Consider the following 20,180-nt stretch of genomic DNA (forward strand, 5'->3'; position numbering starts at 1 on the left):
TCATGGTGAGATATGTTCCCTCCAAACCCATTTTGTTGAGGATTTTTATCATGAACAGATGTTGTATTTCATCAGGTGCTTTTTCTGCATCTGTTGAAATGGTCATATGGTTTTTATCCTTTCTCTTATTGATGTGATTATCATGTTGATTGATTTGTGAATATTGAGTCATCCTTGCCTCCTGGAATAAATCCCACTTGATATTGGTGAATGAATTTTTTAATATATTATTGGATTTGGTTTGCTAATATTTTGTTGAGGATTTTGCATTTACATTCATCAGAGATACTGGCCTGTAGTTTTTCTTTCTTTCTTTCTTTCTTTCTTTCTTTCTTTCTTTCTTTCTTTCTTTCTTTCTTTCTTTCTCATTCTTTCGTTCTTTCGTTCGTTCTTTCTTTCTTGTACTGTCTTTATCTGGTTTTAGTATTAGGGTAATGCTGGCCTCATATAATGAATTTGGAAGCTTTCCTTCCTCTGCATTTTTGGGAATAATTTGAAAAGAATAGGTATTAACTCTTCTTTAAACAATTGGTAGAGTTCACCTGTGAAGCTGTCTTGTCCTGGACTTCTGTTTGTTGGGAGTTTTTTGATTAATGATTCCATTTCATTGCTACTAATTGGTTTGGTTTGTTCAAATTTCTATTCATTCCTGCTTAAGTTTTTGTAGTTTATAGGTTTCTAGGAATTTATCCATATCTTCCAAGTTATCCAATTTGTTGGCATAAAAATTTTCATTATACTCTCCTATAATCCTTTGTATTTCTCTGGTGCTAGTTTTATTTCGATCTTTCATTTTTTATTTTATTTATGAGTCCTCTCTCTTTCTCTCTGTTCTTTGATAAGCCTGATATAGGTTTATCATTTTTATTGATATTTTTCAAGGAACCAGTTCCTGGTTTCATTGATCTGTTCTATTGTTTTGTGTCTATTCCATTTATTTCTGCTTTAACCTTTATCATTTCCTTCATTCTACTGGCATTGGGCTTTGATTGCTCTTCTTTTTCTAGCTTTGTTAAATGTAAGTTAGGTTGTTTATTTGAGATTTTTCTTGCTTCTTGATTTAGGCCTGTGTTGCTATAATCTTTTTTCTTAGGACAGGTTTTGCTGTATCCCAAAGATTTTGAGCCATTATGTTTTCATTTTCATTCAATTATACACTGTGTATAATTTTATTACCTCTTTGATTTCTTGGTTGACCCATTCATTGTTAAGTAGCATTTATTTAATCTCCATGTATTTGTGTTCTTCCCAGTTTCTTCCTGTGGTTGATTTCTAGTTTCATACTCTTGTGGATAGAAAAGATGCATCATAGGATTTTAATCTTTTTGAATTTGTTGAGATTGTTTTGTGGCCTAACAAGTGATCTATTCTGGAAAATGTTCCATGTACACTTGAAAAGAATGTGTATTCCACTGTTTTTGGATGGAATGTTCTAATATATCTATTAGATCCATCTGGTCCAATGTGTCATTGTTGACGTTCCCTTGTTGATTTTCTGTCTGGATGATCTATTCATTGACTTAAATGAGGTGTATTGTATTGTATTACTAGTGATTCCTTTTATGTTTGTGAATAGTTGTTTTATGTATTAGTTCCCTTGGTGCATAAATATTTATAATTGTTATATTTTCTTGTTGGATTGTTCCATCTATGATCATGTAGTGTCCTTCTTCGTCTCTTGTTACAGTCTTCGTTTTAAAGTCTATTTTGTCCAACATAAGTATTATTACCCCAATTTTATTTTCACTTCTATTTTTTAAAGATTTTATTTATTTGAGAGAGAGAGAATGAGAGAGAGAGAGCATGCATGAGATGGGGGAGGGTCAGAGGGAGAAGCAGACTCCCTGCTGAGCAGGGAGCCCAATGCAGGACTCAATCCTGGGACTCCAGGATCATGACCTGAGCAGAAGGCAGTCGCTTAACCAACTGAGCTACCCAGGCACCCCTATTTTCACTTCTATTTGCATGATAAATATTTTTCCATCCCTTCACTTTCAATCTGCATGTTTTTAGGTCTGAAATGCATCTCTTGTAGGCAGCATGTATATGGGTCTTGTTATTTCATCCATTCATTCACCCTGTGTCCTTTGATTTTAGTGTTTAGTTCATTTACATTCAAAGGAATTATTGATAGGTGTGTACTTAGTGCTATTTTGTTACTTGTTTTATGTTTTTTATAGTTTTTGTAGTTCTTCTCTCTTCTTTTCTTCTGCTGTGGTTTGATGGCTTTTCTTTAGTGATATGCTTGGGTTCCTTTCCCTTTATTTTTTTGCATATCTATTACCAGTTTTTGATTTGTGGTTACCATTAGGTTTATATATAATATCTTCTGCATATAGCAGGTTATGTTAAGTTGGTAATTACTTAAGTTTGAACCCATTCTAAAAACACTAAATTTTTACTCCTCTCCCCCTACATTTTATGTAAATGGTATTATACTTTACATCCATTTATTTTGTGAATTCCTTGACTGATTTTATAAATATAATTGATTTTACTACTTTTGTGCCTTAACCTCTGTACTGATTTTATAAGTGATCAATCTACTACTTTTATTATGTTTATATGTACCTGTGACTTTTTTTTTCCTTTTCTACTTTTCTTACTTTCTTATGGTCTTTCTTTTCCACTCAAATAATTCCCTTCTTGTAAGTTTAGTGGTGTTGAATTTCTTAAACTTATGTTTGTTGAGGAAACGCTTTATCTCTCCTTCTATTCTGAATGATGTGTCTTGGTGTGGACCTCTTTGGTTTGACTTTTTGGGAGGCTCTCTGTGCCTCCAGGATCTGGATTTCTCTTTCCTTTCCCAGATTCAAGAAGTTTTCAACTATTATTCTTCAAAGAAATGTTCTGCTTCCTTTTCTCTCTTTTCTTCTTCTGGGATCCCTATAATGCAAATATTTTTACACTTGATGATGACACTGAGTTCCCTTAATCTCTTTTCATTTTTATTATTCTTTTGTCTTTTTGTTGTTTATCTTGGTTGCTTTTCATTACTCTGTCTTCCAACTTATTCATTTTTGCTTCCTCTAGTCTGCTGTTTTTTTTCCACGTAGTGTGTTTTTTTAAAAAAAAATTATTTATTTATTTATTTATTTGAGAGAGAGAGTGAGCAGGGGGAGAGGGAGAGAGAGAATCTGGATGCAGACTTACCATTGAACATGGAGCCCAATGTGCAGCTCCATTCCAGGACCCCAAGATCATGACCTGAGCCAAAATCAAGATCAGCCGCTAAACCAATGAGTGACCCAGATATCCCATCTAGCATCTAGTATATTTTTAATTTCAGTTATTGAGTTCTTAATTCCTGATTGATTCTTTTTTATATTTTCTATTTCTTTGTTGAAGGTACACTGAGATCCTCTACTGTTTTCTCAAGTCCAATAAGTGTCTTTATGACCATTACTTTGAATTCTCTATCAGGCATGTTGTATATCTCTGTTTCATTTAACTCTTTTGCTGTGATTTTGTTCTGCTCTTTCATTTGGGACATATTTCTCTGTCTCCTCATTTTGTCTAACTTTCTATGTGTTTCTATTTATTAAGAAAGTCAGGTACACTTAGCATAATACCCTCTAGTCAATCAGAGAAAGACATGTATCATATACTTTCACTGATATGAGGAATTCTTAATCTCAGGAAACAAACTGAGGGTTGCTGGACTGATGGGGGTGGTGGGAGGGATGGGGTGGCTGGGTGATAGACATTGGGGAAGGTATGTGCTATGGTGAGCGCTGTGAATTGTGTAAGACTGATGAATCACAGACCTGTACCTCTGAAACAAATAATACATTATATGTTAAAAAAAATAAAAGAAGAAGATAGTAGGAAGGGAAAAATGAAGGGGGGAAATCGGAGGGGGAGACAAACCATGAGAGACTATGGACTCTGAGAAACAAACTGAGGGTTCTAGAGGGGAGCGGGGTGGGGGGATGGGTTAGCCTGGTGATGGATATTAAAGAGGGCATGTTGTGCATGGAGCACTGGGTGTTATATGTAAACAATGAATCATGGAACACTACATCAAAAACTAATGATGTAATGTATGGTGATTAACATAACATAATAAAATAAAATTTAAAAAAGGAAGAAGAAAGTCAGGTACATGTCCTGATTTTGAAAGTATTGCCTTATGAAGAAGAGGTCCTATTGTGCTCTGTAATGCAATTTTTCCTGTTCACCAGAAACTGATACTTCAGGGATATCTCTTATGTGTGTTGTATTTGTCTTACTGTTGTGGTTAAACCCTGTTTGCCTTTAGTCTAGTCAGTTATAGTGGCCTTTTTTGCCTGTTGTGGGCAAAGTCTCTGTGCTATTAAGGGGTTACAGTTGGATCAGACCAGCTATCTTCCCTCAGCTCATTTACTGAAATTGCTGCCACATTGACCTGCAGAGCACTCTTCTTGCATTGTCCCCTGAGAGTCATTGGTGGGCGGGTTCTGCAATCAGACCGAGTGTTTGCCCCCAATCTGTCTGTTGCAGTTGCAGTGACTTCCAACTATAGTGCTCTTTCCTTGTGTAGCCTCCTGTGAAGTTTTTGTTGGTGAGCGGGGACAAGAGCCAGATCAGATATCTGCCCCCAGACCATTGTGTGTGGTTATCTTTCCCTCTCTCCATGGCAAAAATCACTTTGGAGTGGTACTGGCCACTGTCTTCTTGCAGAATCAGAGGCCTCAGGTGCAATTTTGGATGGATTCCTGCTGAGTGTTTTGGGTTGAGTGGGGTAAGTCCCAAGGATATCATGGTGGGAAGCACACAGCGTTAGCAAGTTAGGTGGCAAGCATTCACACTGGTTCTACAGATGTCTCAGTATCTATGCTGGGGAGTGGGGGAGAGAAACGGCACTTACTAGCTCTTTTGTCCTTGGAGAAATCTCCTAAAGATCCCTGCCCCTCCAGTGCAGTTACTGTGATTGGCAAATGAAGCAAATAAATCTCCTTCCTGTATACCACAGGTGCTTTTCAAACTGCTGCTTCTATGCTCTTTCTTGGAGGGGCTGTTTTTAATGCTATCTCTTTAAAGACAGGAACTGTTTTCTATAGCCGTCTGGCTCTCCTCGAGTTAAGCCCACTGATTTTTTTTTTTTTTTTTTGAGAAAGAGAGAGAGAGCACGCGCGTGCGTGCGCACGCGCGCGCGCGCGCGTGTGTGTGTGTGTGTAAGTGGTGGGGAGGATCAGAGGGAGAGGAAGAGAGAGATTCTTTTTTTTAAAATTTTTTATTGTTATGTTAATCACCATACATTACATCATTAGTTTTTGATGTAGTGTTCCATGATTCATTGTTTGCGTGTAACACCCAGTGCTCCATGCAGAACATGCCCTCTTTAATACCCATCACCAGGCTAACCCATCCTCCCACCTCCCTCCCCTCTGGAACCCTCAGGCAGCTCCATGTTCAGCATGGAGCCCAACACGGGGCTAGATTGATCCTGAGATCATGACCTGAGCCAAAATCAAGAATCAGATGCTTAACTGACTGAGCTAGCTACCCAGGCACCCCAAGCCCACTGAGTTTTAAAGTTCCTAGTGGTAAGCCCCACTGATTGTAAAACTCATGTAGTTTAAGCCCCTCTGGTTTTCAAAACCAAATGTTGTGGGAACTCATCTTCCTAGTGTAGGTCCCCTGTGTTTGGGGTGTTTGGTGTGGGGTCTGTTCCTCTCCCTCCTTTATGTCTATAGTGTCCCTTCTGCATGTGGTTAGTCTTGAAAGTTAGTTTGGTTCCCAAACAGGACTCTGCCCCTACTATTGTTTTCGATGTGGCATCCTCTCTATGATTAATTGTAGAGTATGCTCTGCCACTCTTTGGTTTATTTTCTGGGTTACACCGATGTGTGTTTTATCTAGGTATATCTGTGGGATGAAGTGAGCCTAAGATCCTCCTACTCTACCATCCTCCCAGGCTACCCAGGATGATATCATCATTAATAAGGATTTATTAATGGTCTGTTATATGCAGGGCATGGTGGTAGGCCCTGGGTAAAAAGTTGTGAATAGCATAGATATTAATAAGAGTGTTTTACCTCATTTTTTTTGTGCACATTTTTCAAAAAACAATGATCCTTGAAAAAAAAGGGAATGGGTGGGAAGAGTGATATGGAAATGAATTTAATATTTATAATGAAATTGAAGAAATATAGGACTCAATGACTCATCACACTGAAGAGATTAGAGCATCTTGGTGATATTCTGATTCTGTGAACCTGAGAGGAATACCCAATGAGACAGGGAGAAAAGACAGAGAGGCAGCACATTTAGAATTCATTTATTTATAAAAATGCCTGCAGATCATCTTTATTAGCAATATCTTTTTCTCCATCCTATAGGAATGTTCATTTCAAAATATTCTGTGCCAAAACATTTGAGTTAATCTTTGCTTTTTAGCCCAATCTTCAGGATAGATCATGAATTCTCATGAGCCTAAAAATATAACAAAAATACACAAACAGTTGCATTCCACAGAGAAATGTGGCTAGGGAAATAGGAATACATGTGTACAAGCCTAATCTCTTTTTATTGAATTATATGAGAAACTCAAATTCCTACAGTGTATTTAATCCATCAAAATAAAAACCTACTGCTATGACATAAACAAGACCTTTGTTTAAAGAAAAACTCTTAAATAAGAGAAACTATCTGCAACTGATAACTTAGGGAAGAGATGGAGAGTATAAGAAGGGAATGCAAGATATGGAAAGGGAATAGTATTAAGTACTCATAGTAGTGCCTCCATTTGAGTAGCTGCAACCACAGAGGAGGAAAGAAAAAATCTGTGGGAAAGAGGGGTTCCTTGTTTCTCTTCTTCCGATTTTAAGCGATCCCAGATCCTGATATGCCTTTGTAGGACTTCAAAGAGGGATCTGTTTGGATTTTTGTGTAGAAAAGAACATGTCTAAGAAGTATGAGTTTATTTTTTGTGTGGAAGAGAATGGTAAAAAATTGTTTAAAAGAAGGTAAAAATATTGCCAGTTTATATTCTTTATAAAGTATATTTCCTTTTAGAGTCTTTTTATTTGGTTCTACTGTCTACTTTATAAGACTGAGTAAATGAGGAAGATGTACTCATTCTCTGGGTCAGTCTTGTACTGTACAGGGCAAATGTGTGGGCAGGAGACAGAATAGTGGAAGGAGGGTTAGTACATCTGTAGGTCATAGGTATAATACCTTCAGTCATTACACTCTAAAATCACTCATAAACACTCCTAAAAATTGTCTTTTCCTAAAATCTGTGAAGAATATATTTTTAATATTTTAAAAAATATCTGTATATATACTAATAAAGTATAACCAATTTATGAGACAAAAAGTTATTTTTAGAGGAGAAAAGAAAAATGTGGTTTTCTTCATAGTTGTTCAAAACTTAGAGTTGGGGACTCCTGGTCCCTGCAAACTGACATGAGGCTGAAATGATCCATTAACAACACAGGACTTAACCACCACACCCCATCCCACCCACTACATCCTGAATCTCTGAACTGTTTAGGGGAGGGACATTTGTTTTTATACTCTAGCACTTAACACCATATCTGGCACAGAACTCATACTTCTTATTTTATTTTTCTTAAGTTGGAATTGAGGTGAATTAAATTTCTTGGCAGTTTTTCTTGTTATTGATATAGTTACTATCTAAGGATCCAGGCTTCTGACTATTTTTATTTTTTTCACAATATACTTCACTTTTATGTCAGATGCTTGCTCCTCACACATTTCCCCCCTCTTTTAGCCCAGTATTAGTGAATTTTTGCTGTGTTAAAACTGCCACAAAACTTAGTAATTTATGATAGCAAACATTATATTTCTCATGATTCAGTACACTGAGCAGTTCTTCTCGGCTGGACTTGCTCAAGTAGAGCCTGTTGTGGGTAGGCCCCTGGGGGTCTTTGTTGGGCCTCTTTGCTCTAAGTGGTTTCTTCACTTTCAGTAGCCTACCTGAACTTCTCCATATACTAATCTCAGGTTTACAAAGCATTAAGAGAAGTAAGCCCCAATATGCAAGAAATTTTAAAAGTCTATGTTTACATCACATTGGCTTGGCCAAAGCGAACCACATGGCCAAACTCAGATCCATTGTCATAGAAAAATAGTCCAGAGCATAGATACAAGAGGTTATGAACCAAATGGTTGCAAATACTTAATCTCATAGTTGAACATACTCATATTTTAAAAGGCTCATACTTGGCACCTTGGAAACTAGGCATCTGATTCACCCACAATACTGGAATCCTAATCCTATTTTTTATTATAATTAATAACACCTCATTGAGAAATTAAGTTTCCCTTCAAATTCCATAGTGTTTTATACTTTTAACTGTAATTCCCTAAGCTTTCTGTTGTTGATAGCACTCTTTATTCTCCTAGCTGTTACCCATTTCTTTCACTCCATCATCTTCACTATATAATATTTTCATATTAGTTGCTAAGTGTTTATAGGCATATGAATATATTTGCTGATTTTATTTTAAAATCACATAGTGTGTTTGCTGGTTACATCACCTAGAATATTCTTCCTCATACGTTTCCAGTGCTCTTTCCATATCAGTGCTCTTTCCATATCATCAAGATTTCAATTCAAATGTTACCAACTCAGAGAGTCTCAAATCTAAAATAACTCTTGATTAGTCTCCCTTATGTGTTTCTATATTTTGTTTTTATTTTTGCCCAAACAGTGGGTTATCTGTTCCAATTATGTATTATTTATTTTCTTACTTCAAATAGTACACAACATTAAGAGCAAACCAGTTGGTAAAATATTGAAATAATGTCATGCAGTTTGTTAAGTCCGTTGCTCTGAAATCCCCAATATTGCCAAGCACCCAAACAACCAGTCCTCTCTGTGGACTTGCACTGGACATCTCCATTACCCAGAAACTAAAGGTTAATTTTGACTTAGTAGGGGACTGTAAAACTGCTACGGTAGTATGGCCAATGTCTATTCTAAATAACTAGAGTGTGTGCTATAACAGTTGTTGATATTTGTAATGATCACAGCTTATATCATATTTCTTTACTTGCCTCTACCATTGAGTAATAGGTTTCCTTGATTTGTTATAAGAGGCAAACAAGTTATTTTTCTGGAAGAACTCTATGAACCAGATTCTCTAGGCTTGAACTTCGATAAATTAAAAAAAAATAAATATAGAGTGGTTTGGCATTCCTTTCTCAAGATAATATTCCATTTCCCTACTTTGAAGTCCTACTTTGTAAGCCAGAAGTGGAATATTACCCCAACTTTTACTGTGTTTTAGATATGTAACAATTTTTTTAAAAAAGATTATTTATTTGAGAGAGAGAGAGAACATGCTTGCAAAATGAGGGGCAGAAAAAGAGAAGAGAATTCAAGAAGACTCCCCACTGAGCAGGGAGCCCCACTTGGAGCTCGATCTCATGACCCTGAGATCATGACCTGAGCCGAAATCAAGAGTCAGATGTTTAAATGACTGAGCCACCCAGGTGCCCCAGTTCTGTAACTACTTCTAATCTCCCCCCAACAGATGAATATTTCAGAGTACTTAAGTAAATGTCAAATGCTTGATTAAAAAAAATGATAGGGAGAAAAAGGGAAGGGATGAGGGAGGGGGAAGAGAGAGTGATAGAGAAAGTGAGAGGTTGAGGAAGAAGAGAGAGAGACAAAGAAAGAGAAAAAAAGAATATCATAGAAAAAAAATTTCCCAAATATTGCTGCTTTTAAAATGTTGAATAAATTGAGATCTGAACACTAATGTGACATCAAAAGAAATACTTTTAGATGCAGAATTACAACCAAATTGAGAACAAGACATCTAAATTACCACCATAAAAGCCCTTTTTGTATGCCACTATTGTATTAAGGCTGAATAAAATTTATAATGCATGGGGCGCCTGGGTGGCTCAGTCATTAAGCGTCTGCCTTCGGCTCAGGTCATGATCCCAGGGTCTTGGGATCGAGCTCTGTGTCGGGCTCCCTGCTCTGCGGGAAGACTGCTTCTCCCTCTCCCACTCCCTCTACCTGTGTTCCCTCTCTCTCTGTGTCTTTCTGTGTCAAAAAATAAATAAAATCTTTAAAAAAAATTTATAATGCATGTTCATCAATAAAATAGATTTATAGAATTTGATGTCAGAATAAATGGAAATAATATCCACATTGCTGGATATCTATAAGCATCAAATGGGATACCACACTTAAAAATGCTTTGCAAGAATGACATCACCAAGATGGTGACATAGGATGGAGAAAAGATAATCCCTTCAATAATGGTGCTAGGATAATTGGATATTTATATGTAAAAGAATAAAACTGGACCCATATCTTATAACACTCACAAAAATTAACTTGAAACTTGAAAAAAGTTGAAAATTAACTTTAGTCTTGAAAAAGACTTAAATATGTAAGACCTGAAAACATGAAAGCCCTATAATAAAATAGGAATAAAGCTCCCTGACATGGATTTGGTAATGCATTTTTAGAAATGACATCTAAAGCACAAGCAAGAAAACCAAAATAAACAAGTGGGACTACATCAAACTAAAAAAAAAAAAGGTTTGCACAGCAACAGAAACCATCAACAAAGTGAAAAGACAACCTGAAAAAAATATTTGCAAATGATGTAGCTGATAAGGGGTTAATATTCAAAATATATAAAGATCTCATACAAGTCAAGAGCACAAAATGCCAAGCCAAAACAAACAAACAAACAAAAACCACACTAAAAAATGAACAAAGGATCTGAATAAAAGTTTCTCCAAAGAAGATACATGAAAAACTAATAGGTACAGGAAAAGATGATCAACATCATTCGTCATTAGGGAAATGCAAATCAAACTGACAATGAGATATCAAACTGACATGTTAGAATGGCCATCATCCAAAAGACAAAGAGAACAAATTCTGGTGTGGAGGTGGAAAAGTGAAACCCTTGTGCAATGTTGGTGCAATTGCAAATTGGTATAGCCACTATGGAAAACAGTATGGAGGATCCTCAAAATATTAAAAATAGAACTACCACATGATTCAGCAATTCTACTTCTGGGACTATATCCAAAGGAAATGTAAACACTAACTCAAAAAGATATCTACACCCCCATGTTTATAGCAGCATTATTTACAATAGCAAAGATATGGAAACAACCTAATTGTTCATCACTGGATGAATGGATAAAGAAGTTGTGGCATATATTCAGCCATAAGAAACAAGTAAATCCTACCATTTATAATGACATGGAAGGAAGGATCTTGAAGGCATTATGCTAAGTGAAATAAGTCAGACATCAAAAGATGAATACTGTGTGATTTCACTTATATGTGAAATCTTAAAAACAAAACCAACCAACAAACAAAAAACCAAAGATATTCGTCTAAATTCATAGAAAAATAGATCAAGCTTGTGTTTACCAGAGGGGGAAATTGGGGAAAAGGGGAAATTGGAGGAAACTGGTCAAAAGGTTCAAACTTCCTGTTTAAGAAAAATAAGTACTAGGGATGTAATGTACAAGATGATGACTATAGCTAACACTACTCTGTGATATATAGGAAAGTTGTTGAGGGCAAATCCTAAGAGTTTTCTTTACAAGGAGAAAATTTTGTTCCTTTATAATTTTCTTCTTTTCATCTGTGCAGAATTCTTCTTATTACTGTAATTATAACAGAAATGGTACTTATTATACCATGGAAGGGAAGTTCCTTATCTGTTTTGGTATTCCTAGTGCTTGATGCATTCTGGGTACATAGTTTTTTTATTAGTTTTTTGAACTGAAGAGATGAAGACTGCAATTATTTTAAGCTTCCCATGGGCTTGGTCTCCCTTCCTCATTCTAGACAATCTAAACTTCTCCAAATACTGCATCCACTTAAATTTTCAATTCTTCAGAAGTAAGCTTGCCTTTGACAATAGCCAAAAGAGCAAGCATCTAACTGGATGATTTTTGGATAGTTTAAAAAATTATGGACACAAGCAGGCATTGATTAAATGTACTTCTATTAAAAATAAACACTGACCTTAAGTATTAACTCAAATACTCACAAACAACATTATAAAGAAAAGAGTAACTCTCTTCCCAAGACGTTATGGGAAGGTTTCTGATTATGCTACTTGTGAATGGTCCATGTGGGCAGTTCTTGATATAAATATCTGCCTTTGGATCTCATCTTCCTATTGTTAGCTCAGATTTTCCTGAACTCCTTAGTTAAGTAGTTACCTTCACCACATTTTAAGAGAAGAATCCCAAGCGTTAAAGTCTCCAGGGTACTCAGATTATTAACAGACTACATGGTATCTAATGAAGGAATGTCTGGCAGTAGAATCTGATAAAAGCTGCTACACATTTTAAGCTCTCACATATTGTTAAGGGTTTTCAAAAGAAGCTTGATTTTGCTCTTCATTGTTTTAGACATTAGAAAGGTGACTCTTCTACTTTTAATAATTCCATACTTTATTATATTTACCCCTAAAACTCAAAGGTGTTACCTTGACCTAGAAATAGCATATGGTTTTGCTAATATAAGCCCCTTAACAATAATGATATTATACTTTACTTTTGTAACAATTTTGGAGCAGGAAATAGATGTGTGACAATGAAGTTTATGAAAGATTAGAGTTGAGGAAATGGATGACATAAGAGAAAAGGTTTATCTTTTGGAGCTTAATCTAGGAGGCAAAATGCAAGCAACACATGTGAGGGGGTCCTTGGATTGCTATAGGTTGGCATTAAGTCAGCTGGTGCCTTTATGGCGGGAAGACTAGAAAGGCCATACTCAAACTATCTTTGCCTGGTACACATTTTTGGATTTGCCAAAACATCAAGAATTATATTTTCAACGAGCATTGCAGAATTTACTTCAGTTATATGCATTGGCTTATCATTTTCCAGTGGTGCATCATAACAACTCAGAAAAGCCTAACCTCCGCTCAGAAGTGGTTGAATATTACAACAGCAAGAAAACAAATCACTTTGCATTCAGACCTATTTGGCATTGCTGCGTTTTTGACCACTTTTCCCTTTCACTCTTGTGTACTTCAGCTTATCCCCCCAAATGAACAGCTGTGGCCAAACACTTGGCAGCTGCCAGGCTAATCCTCAGATGCCAAGCTCTTGAACAGATTTTCTAGGAGCAGACTTGGGCTCTGTGATGGCTGCCTGCACACTCCCTTCTCACTAGCTGGTTCCTTGGCAAGTTCTTTGATTCATTTGATTTTTGGCAGAGCAACTTGCCTGCTGACTATGAAGTCTCTGACTCTGTCAAATACTTTAGTTGGGCTGAATGTTTATTTGACTGCCCCTTCCTGTCATGCCTAAAGATTAAAGTTTTCAAGATCTATGTTTAATGTCATACAGAGCTAAATAAAGAAGGGTTCTGTATAGTTGAGTTGTATGAATATGAAGGTTGAGAATAATCCTTAGCCCTAAGGCCAATCTCTCATTGATTCTAGCTCTTTCCAGTGGGAGGTTTGTAACATAATGCTTTGACCATTTCTTGGCAGGGATTACTTTTCCCACCTTATGGAGTGGCAAGTTACCAACAGTCTCAAAGCAAATGCTTGGCCCAGATACAAGGCACTCTCTTTTTCTCTTTCAGTGGTGAAAATCTGGCCCATTATTTCCCTTTAACTACTCTCCTTTATGGGTAAGTCAGCCGAAAAGATTCAGGAGAAGTCTGTGTTAGGTACTAATTGGAATTGGCCTTCTATCACTCATAGACCTGAGTTCTGAAGTAGTTAAATGATTCAAAAGCATTTCGTCTAATTCATCCCCTGCCATTCTGCATGCCTTTAAAAAATAGCACAGGTGGACATTGCTCATTTTACAGTTATGTAACAGGAATGTTATAGACGTGGCATTGGGAAGATTTTTGAGAAAGTCTTCTTAAAAGAATTAATCAGTGTTTGTCTTCATGCTATACAATAATTCACCAAGACCAAAAAGAAATAGAGAATATATATTTGGGACAATAGCTAGTAGATAAGGTCAGGTCTTGACCTCTCAGGTCAAGAGGATATGGACTTATTTCCTTTTTGAGAAAATGAATTGGAGCAGAGATCTGTGATCCCATTTCCTGTATGAAATATATATACCAAGGGTATAAATGTTACTCAATACTTCTTCAAATAGAGTTTGTTTTTATGGCATATTCAGCTAATTGTTCTAAACTTTCCATGTAGTTTTATTATTTCATGGTCTATTATGAAGAAAAAACACATAATTTTATCCTAAATGAAATCTGTTCCTGAAATATTTATTAATGCTTATTAACATAAGCATTATAACTTATAGCTTATAACACATAATAATAATAATATAATAAATATTTCAGGTACAGAAGACTACAAAGATTTTGAAGGCACTTTCCTCTCCATTCAAGAGTTTACATTTACCTTAATTTGATTTGAATTCTCCAGCCTGTATATAATATTATCTGACAATTTAGACTTCACTGGTTTCACACATTAGACTTAATAGTTTTGTAAGTTGGAGTTCCACAGGATAGTTTGCAGTAAAACACAAAATAAAAATATGTCTCTTTGTATTTCAACAAGTGGATTTTAAATTCAACAATAAACTAGCTACATAATAATGGGTATGAACCTGGTTAATTTTTCAGGGAGTCAGGCACAGGTGTGTGCGTGCGCGCGCGTGCGTGCACACACACACACACACACACACACACACACACACACACACTACCCTAAAGTAAACAGCATTAATTTTCTTATGCCCAGTACGCTTTCTCTTAAAATTTATAGGTGTTCAAAAGAGATCTTTGTTCCATTTCCTCACCAAGTACATTTTTAAAGAACCGTGTTTTTTCTCTTTATAGGACACTATTTTCTTAAATACTCTATTACTTAATAAAGTATAAAATCTAGTATCATCATCTCTTATTGATACATGTATGTGAGGTATTACAGACTTCTATTACTAGACTGATTGGAATACATTAACTGTGAATAAAGTTAACTATCAGTGTGTTTCCTACTCTCAAATACACAGAGCTGTCATGTATAAGATCTAACTAACTAAAATTATACCAATAGATTACCAGTACTTTAGTGCCTAAAATGTATGCATATGCATAATTTGAGTACTAGGAAATCCAAGGACCATCTATTCAATAAAATATATGGTATTATGAGGTGTGCACAAATTGCTTCAGGGCAAATACTAAGCAATGATTCATTTTTAGAGGGTGGTGATAGAAATGTTTTGACTAAACTCATCAGCAGAAAAAGGGAAGGTTATGTAATAGGGTAGAATTTTAGATGCTTTTGGGAAAATCAACTAATTGAAATATTATAAATTATTTTGTATAATTAATAAAGTTTTAAAGTCTTCTCATCCCAAGAGATCTAAGACTGCTGAATCAAATGTTGACTAGAATTGGGTGAGAAGATGAAACAGAGTTTTTCTTTCTAATATTTCAAATTTAAAAGAGACAGATGTAATGATAAACTGATAATTCCATTTATGCAGTATAAAGCACACATTGCCATAGTTCCTGAGTAACTATGATCTGATAGAGCAGATCTATATTATAATCAGTTTGTTTGAATCCAAAGTGGAGTCTGCATATTCCAAGCAAACACACCTGAGCCAAGTGATATCACTACTATGACTAGTACATTAAATTGCTCTCATGAATAACATTGTTTGCTTAAGGTCAGGAACTCAGAATCATTATAGATTTGTGCCAGAACTTTCATAAAAAACGACTTGAAAGCTTTCAGCATGAAGCCAAACTAAATAGGAGAACATCAAACTATCATTATGGTATGGAGACATTCATTATTAGACATTTAATAGAAAACTTTGCACTTTTGAGGAGACTTAATATATGCCATATTGTCATTATAGAAATGTAGATTTAAATTACAGAAATGTAAGTTTGGTGCAGTGGGTTCTTTCTTGGTTAAGAGAGCAGAAGCAGACAATGAATGGCATCTCTGAATCTCTTGCCCAGCATTAGCTATTATTGCTTCCAATTTCGCAGCCAAGTCACTTAACAAAGTGATTCCACCATTCACACTCCATGGCCATAAGAAGCATTGACCTTTGGGGAAATCTTCCATACACTGCTTGCTTTTCTATGCCCATCCATCAAGCAAATGAGCAATCTATTTCTGCCATGGTACACTGCCACTTCAATGAATTCCTGAAAGACATCTACCACTACCAATCTGAATATCAGCAAACAAAAACCACAAATAGCTCCAATTTGTTCAATTTTGTAGGGGATTTTCAACTGGTGTCCAATAACCTGTTCAGTTGATTGTGGGGAAGGGATTTAGTTCTGAAAGAGCTTTAGAATAAGTAATTGAGTGACTTTAATGCCCCCAAAAGATTTATATGATATCCTAGGACAACTCAAATGGGTATGCATAATCATATACTCTGGTATGTTACAATTCAGTTAGCAGAAAAGGATAAAGTTACAAGTAGTGAGCAAGGAATTATGCTTAATCTGAAATTTATCTTCCCTATGTAGTAGCACACAAATAAAAATATGTATTGTAGAAAGAAAATTGAGGTTCACAGCTTTATGTAATATATATGTTATATAAATATATATATATTTCTATTTTACTGAATAACTTGACGTATTAGCCAATAAAAACAATTCCATCAGAAAAAAGTAGAAATAAGTAAGTTAAAAAAATCACCTTATATATCTTTATCTTGGAATTTTAGTGATATATCTAATAAAGTTATTCAACTAATTTTTAAACTTAAATAGCATTCATATAGGTTTCCATGTTATGCCTGCATTAAGCTTTGGTTAAAAATATAAAATCATATCTAAAAGGCAGAATTTCTGGGGTACCTGAATATAATTTTATATTTATATAACGGCTCAGTCCGTTAAGCATCTGAATTTGGCTTAGGTAGTGATCCCAGGGTCCTAGGGTCTAGCTCTGTGTTCAGCTCCCACTCAGCCGGGAGTCTGCTTCTCCCTCTCCCTCTGCCCCTCCCCCAGCTTATGCTTGCACACTTTCTCTCTCTCTCTCTCAAATAAATAAATAAAATCTTAAAAAAAATATAGGCAGAATTTCTGGGTGTGGAAACAGCATTACAATAAAGACATACTATTAAAAGTATATAAGAAAATATTTCAAAAGTTCTGTAATTTTAAAGTTTTACTATGATGTCTGAAATGACCAATGCAGTTACAATGACAAAATAAAATAGAAGTATATGTATTAAAATATTCTAATTTAAAATCTTTAAAGTATTATTTAATAATTACTATCTTAGCTGAATTTAGGCAAAAGCTATCTTCAGACATAAGATTTTTATTTTCATTCCATCAACTGCATTAAAGAAGCTGCTCTATCATGATGTGATATAAAGGAAATTCGTAGTGCATTTGAGGGAAAAAAGATAAAGGAGAGTAAAAAGAAATATTTTGCCACATAACAATGGAAGCTTACCTTGTACTTTGTTACCTATGTAACAATGTCTACAGGCAGTACCTTTAGTATTAAAAATTATTAGAGCATCTCCTGAGGCTAATTGTAAACAATTTTTACAAGGAAAGATACCTTTCAGTGATATAGGAAAAGAAGAGGAGCAAACCTGGAATCATAAAGGTCTTGAAACAGGGAAGCAATTGTATCACCAATCGAAGCCTTATAGAAAGAAATTTTGTATGTTGTACTTCTTTTCAGCAGTTACTGATGTCAAGCTGGAAATGATCTATACATAAAGGAAAAGAATTGATGACTATAATGGTATAATGGTGGAAATACATGATTTTCATCTACAGCCCAGGAGAAACAGTTGGAAGAATTCTGAAGAGCACAAAAATTCTTTGCTAAAATTGAGTCAAGATAGAATGAATTTGCATCAAAATAGACTTAAAATACAAAAAGGGAGGGTATAAGAAAATGAATATTTTTTTAAAGATTTTATTTATTTATTTGACAGAGAGAGAATGAGAGATAGAGAGCACGAGAGGGAAAAGGGTCAGAGGGAGAAGCAGACTCCCCGCTGAGCAGGGAGCCCGATGTGGGACTCAATCCCAGGACTCCAGGATCATGACCTGAGCCGAAGGCAGTCGCTTAACGAACTGAGCCACCCAGGCGCCCCAAGAAAATGAGTATTAATGACTTATTCATTGATATAGATGAGGGCTAGATTTAGAGTTGCAGAAAACCAGTGTTTTTCAGAAAATGCCATCTATTGATACCTCTTTTTTTTTAATTCCTTTTGTAAAGAGAAGTACCAACTTCCACTTACTTAATTTTTTTAAAATAAGTAGTAGAAGACATAACACTCTACTCAGTGATGACATCAAACTGTAACTATATACTTCATTTCCTTAGAATTCCAATTAAGGAAGAATAGAAGGAGAAGAAGTAAAAGGAAGAATGAGAGCAAGAGGGAAAAAGTAGAGATAGAAAGAAAAAATGCAGGGTAGCATAGAAAGTGTGAACTAGACAAGCATTATTTATAACTGGACAGCCAACTTTAGAATGTCAGTATCTGTCTAAAAGCACTTTGACAGTTTATTAATTGATTAACTACTATCCATTACTTTTAACTGCTCAAAATATTAAATCATAAAATCACTGAAATATTAAATCATATAATATTGAATAATTTACAGTGATTTTTCAAAGACCACCAACTGGAAAACTATTTGAGGAAAACAGGTATATTCTTGAGGAATTGGAATTCTTCACCCCAGGATTTGTAATTTTAGACTTCATAGTGACAAAAAACTTGTGGTGAAAAAAATACTAAAATTAGACCAGGATATCAACAGTATTTTCCCCTGGGCAAATCTATCTATTTTCAATTTTCTAGTTTCATTTTTGGAAAAGACAGAATTTAGAATTAGCTACTATATGGTTTTCTTTTTTGTTTTCTGAGCCACAAGCTGTATTTCTAGACAGGGGATGAATATAAACATCCTGGTTAAAATTATAGAACTAGTGTACATTATTACTCATAATACTGAGTTTTACTACTCGATTATGGTTATATTTTACTTGTTGACATTAAATTATATTTTTATTATGGATAGGATTATGGAATTTATTGTCAGACTAATTTCCAATAAAGGATCTGGTACTTAGTACTTACTTAATTTCTATAAATTGTGGTTACCCCACTTGTGAAATGGTGATTATATATATGGACTTCAAACTGTTGTTAGAAGAAATATGTGTGGGGATTAACAAAATGTCTGACGAATTTTTAAGACTCAAAACTTATAGCCATTTATTATTATTATTATTACCTTTTATACAAGTACAAAAAGCTTATAGGTTTAGTTGTCATGAAGTGCAAGTAATACAGCTTATAATGGCCACTTTCTGTGTAAGTTAGTGAATGGCCATTTAAAGCAGATGGTATCAGGTTAAAAATGGTGACACTTCCTTCAAAGGGAGAAGATAAAAGGATAATTTACATTAAAAATATAAATTAACAATTTTTAAAAATATGGATGTCTGTAGATGGAACACTGGAAACTAATTAATCCTGCCACAATATCTCAATACATTTTCAGAAATTGATACTGTAGACAAAATCTCTGACAGAAATCCAATAAAATTTGAAATGACAAGTAATTATTTTTAAATGACTTAAGAATTTTAGAAAGCTATGCTTCTAAATATCTTTCCCTTCAAAAAGAAAATTGAATCTACAATTTCATTTTATCTGATAATGCTATTGAGAACTCTCCATATCTACATGTATGAGTTGCCCAAACAGCTGCAAGTAAAAATGTGTAAAAACATCTGAAAATAATAAATATATTGTTCATACATTATGTGTATAAATTACATATATAAATTTTAAAAGCCTATAGAATATGGTTATGATAACAACTACTAGGTTGATTTATGATCTTTCTCATCTGGACATAATACATCAACATCTTACTAAAGCTGCTACTGATCCCATTCTCCAGGAATTTTGGACTGGAGGTCATGAGAGTTGGATTTCTACCTTTAAAATAAAACATTTAATTAATTCAAATGGACAATTCAATAGACAATGTAAATGGCCTATGGCTTTCCTAAAAATATTAATGAAGATACCAGTGACAAGATTAACAGTTATTGCCATGCTTCCTGATACCAAGTCTACCATAGCTTTCTCAACTCAGCTGCACATTAATGAATGCACTGTGGGGTTTAGAGCTGCAGTCCTTAGATTTTGCTTGCCGCTATCTTAAGCACCTGAATTCACTTCCTCGCACTACTTAC

Source organism: Eumetopias jubatus, unplaced genomic scaffold, assembly GCF_037043125.1.
Source record: "Eumetopias jubatus isolate StellerSeaLion01/CBP00866 unplaced genomic scaffold, mEumJub1_p1.0 scaffold_2, whole genome shotgun sequence".
Taxonomy (NCBI): Eukaryota; Metazoa; Chordata; class Mammalia; order Carnivora; family Otariidae; genus Eumetopias; species Eumetopias jubatus.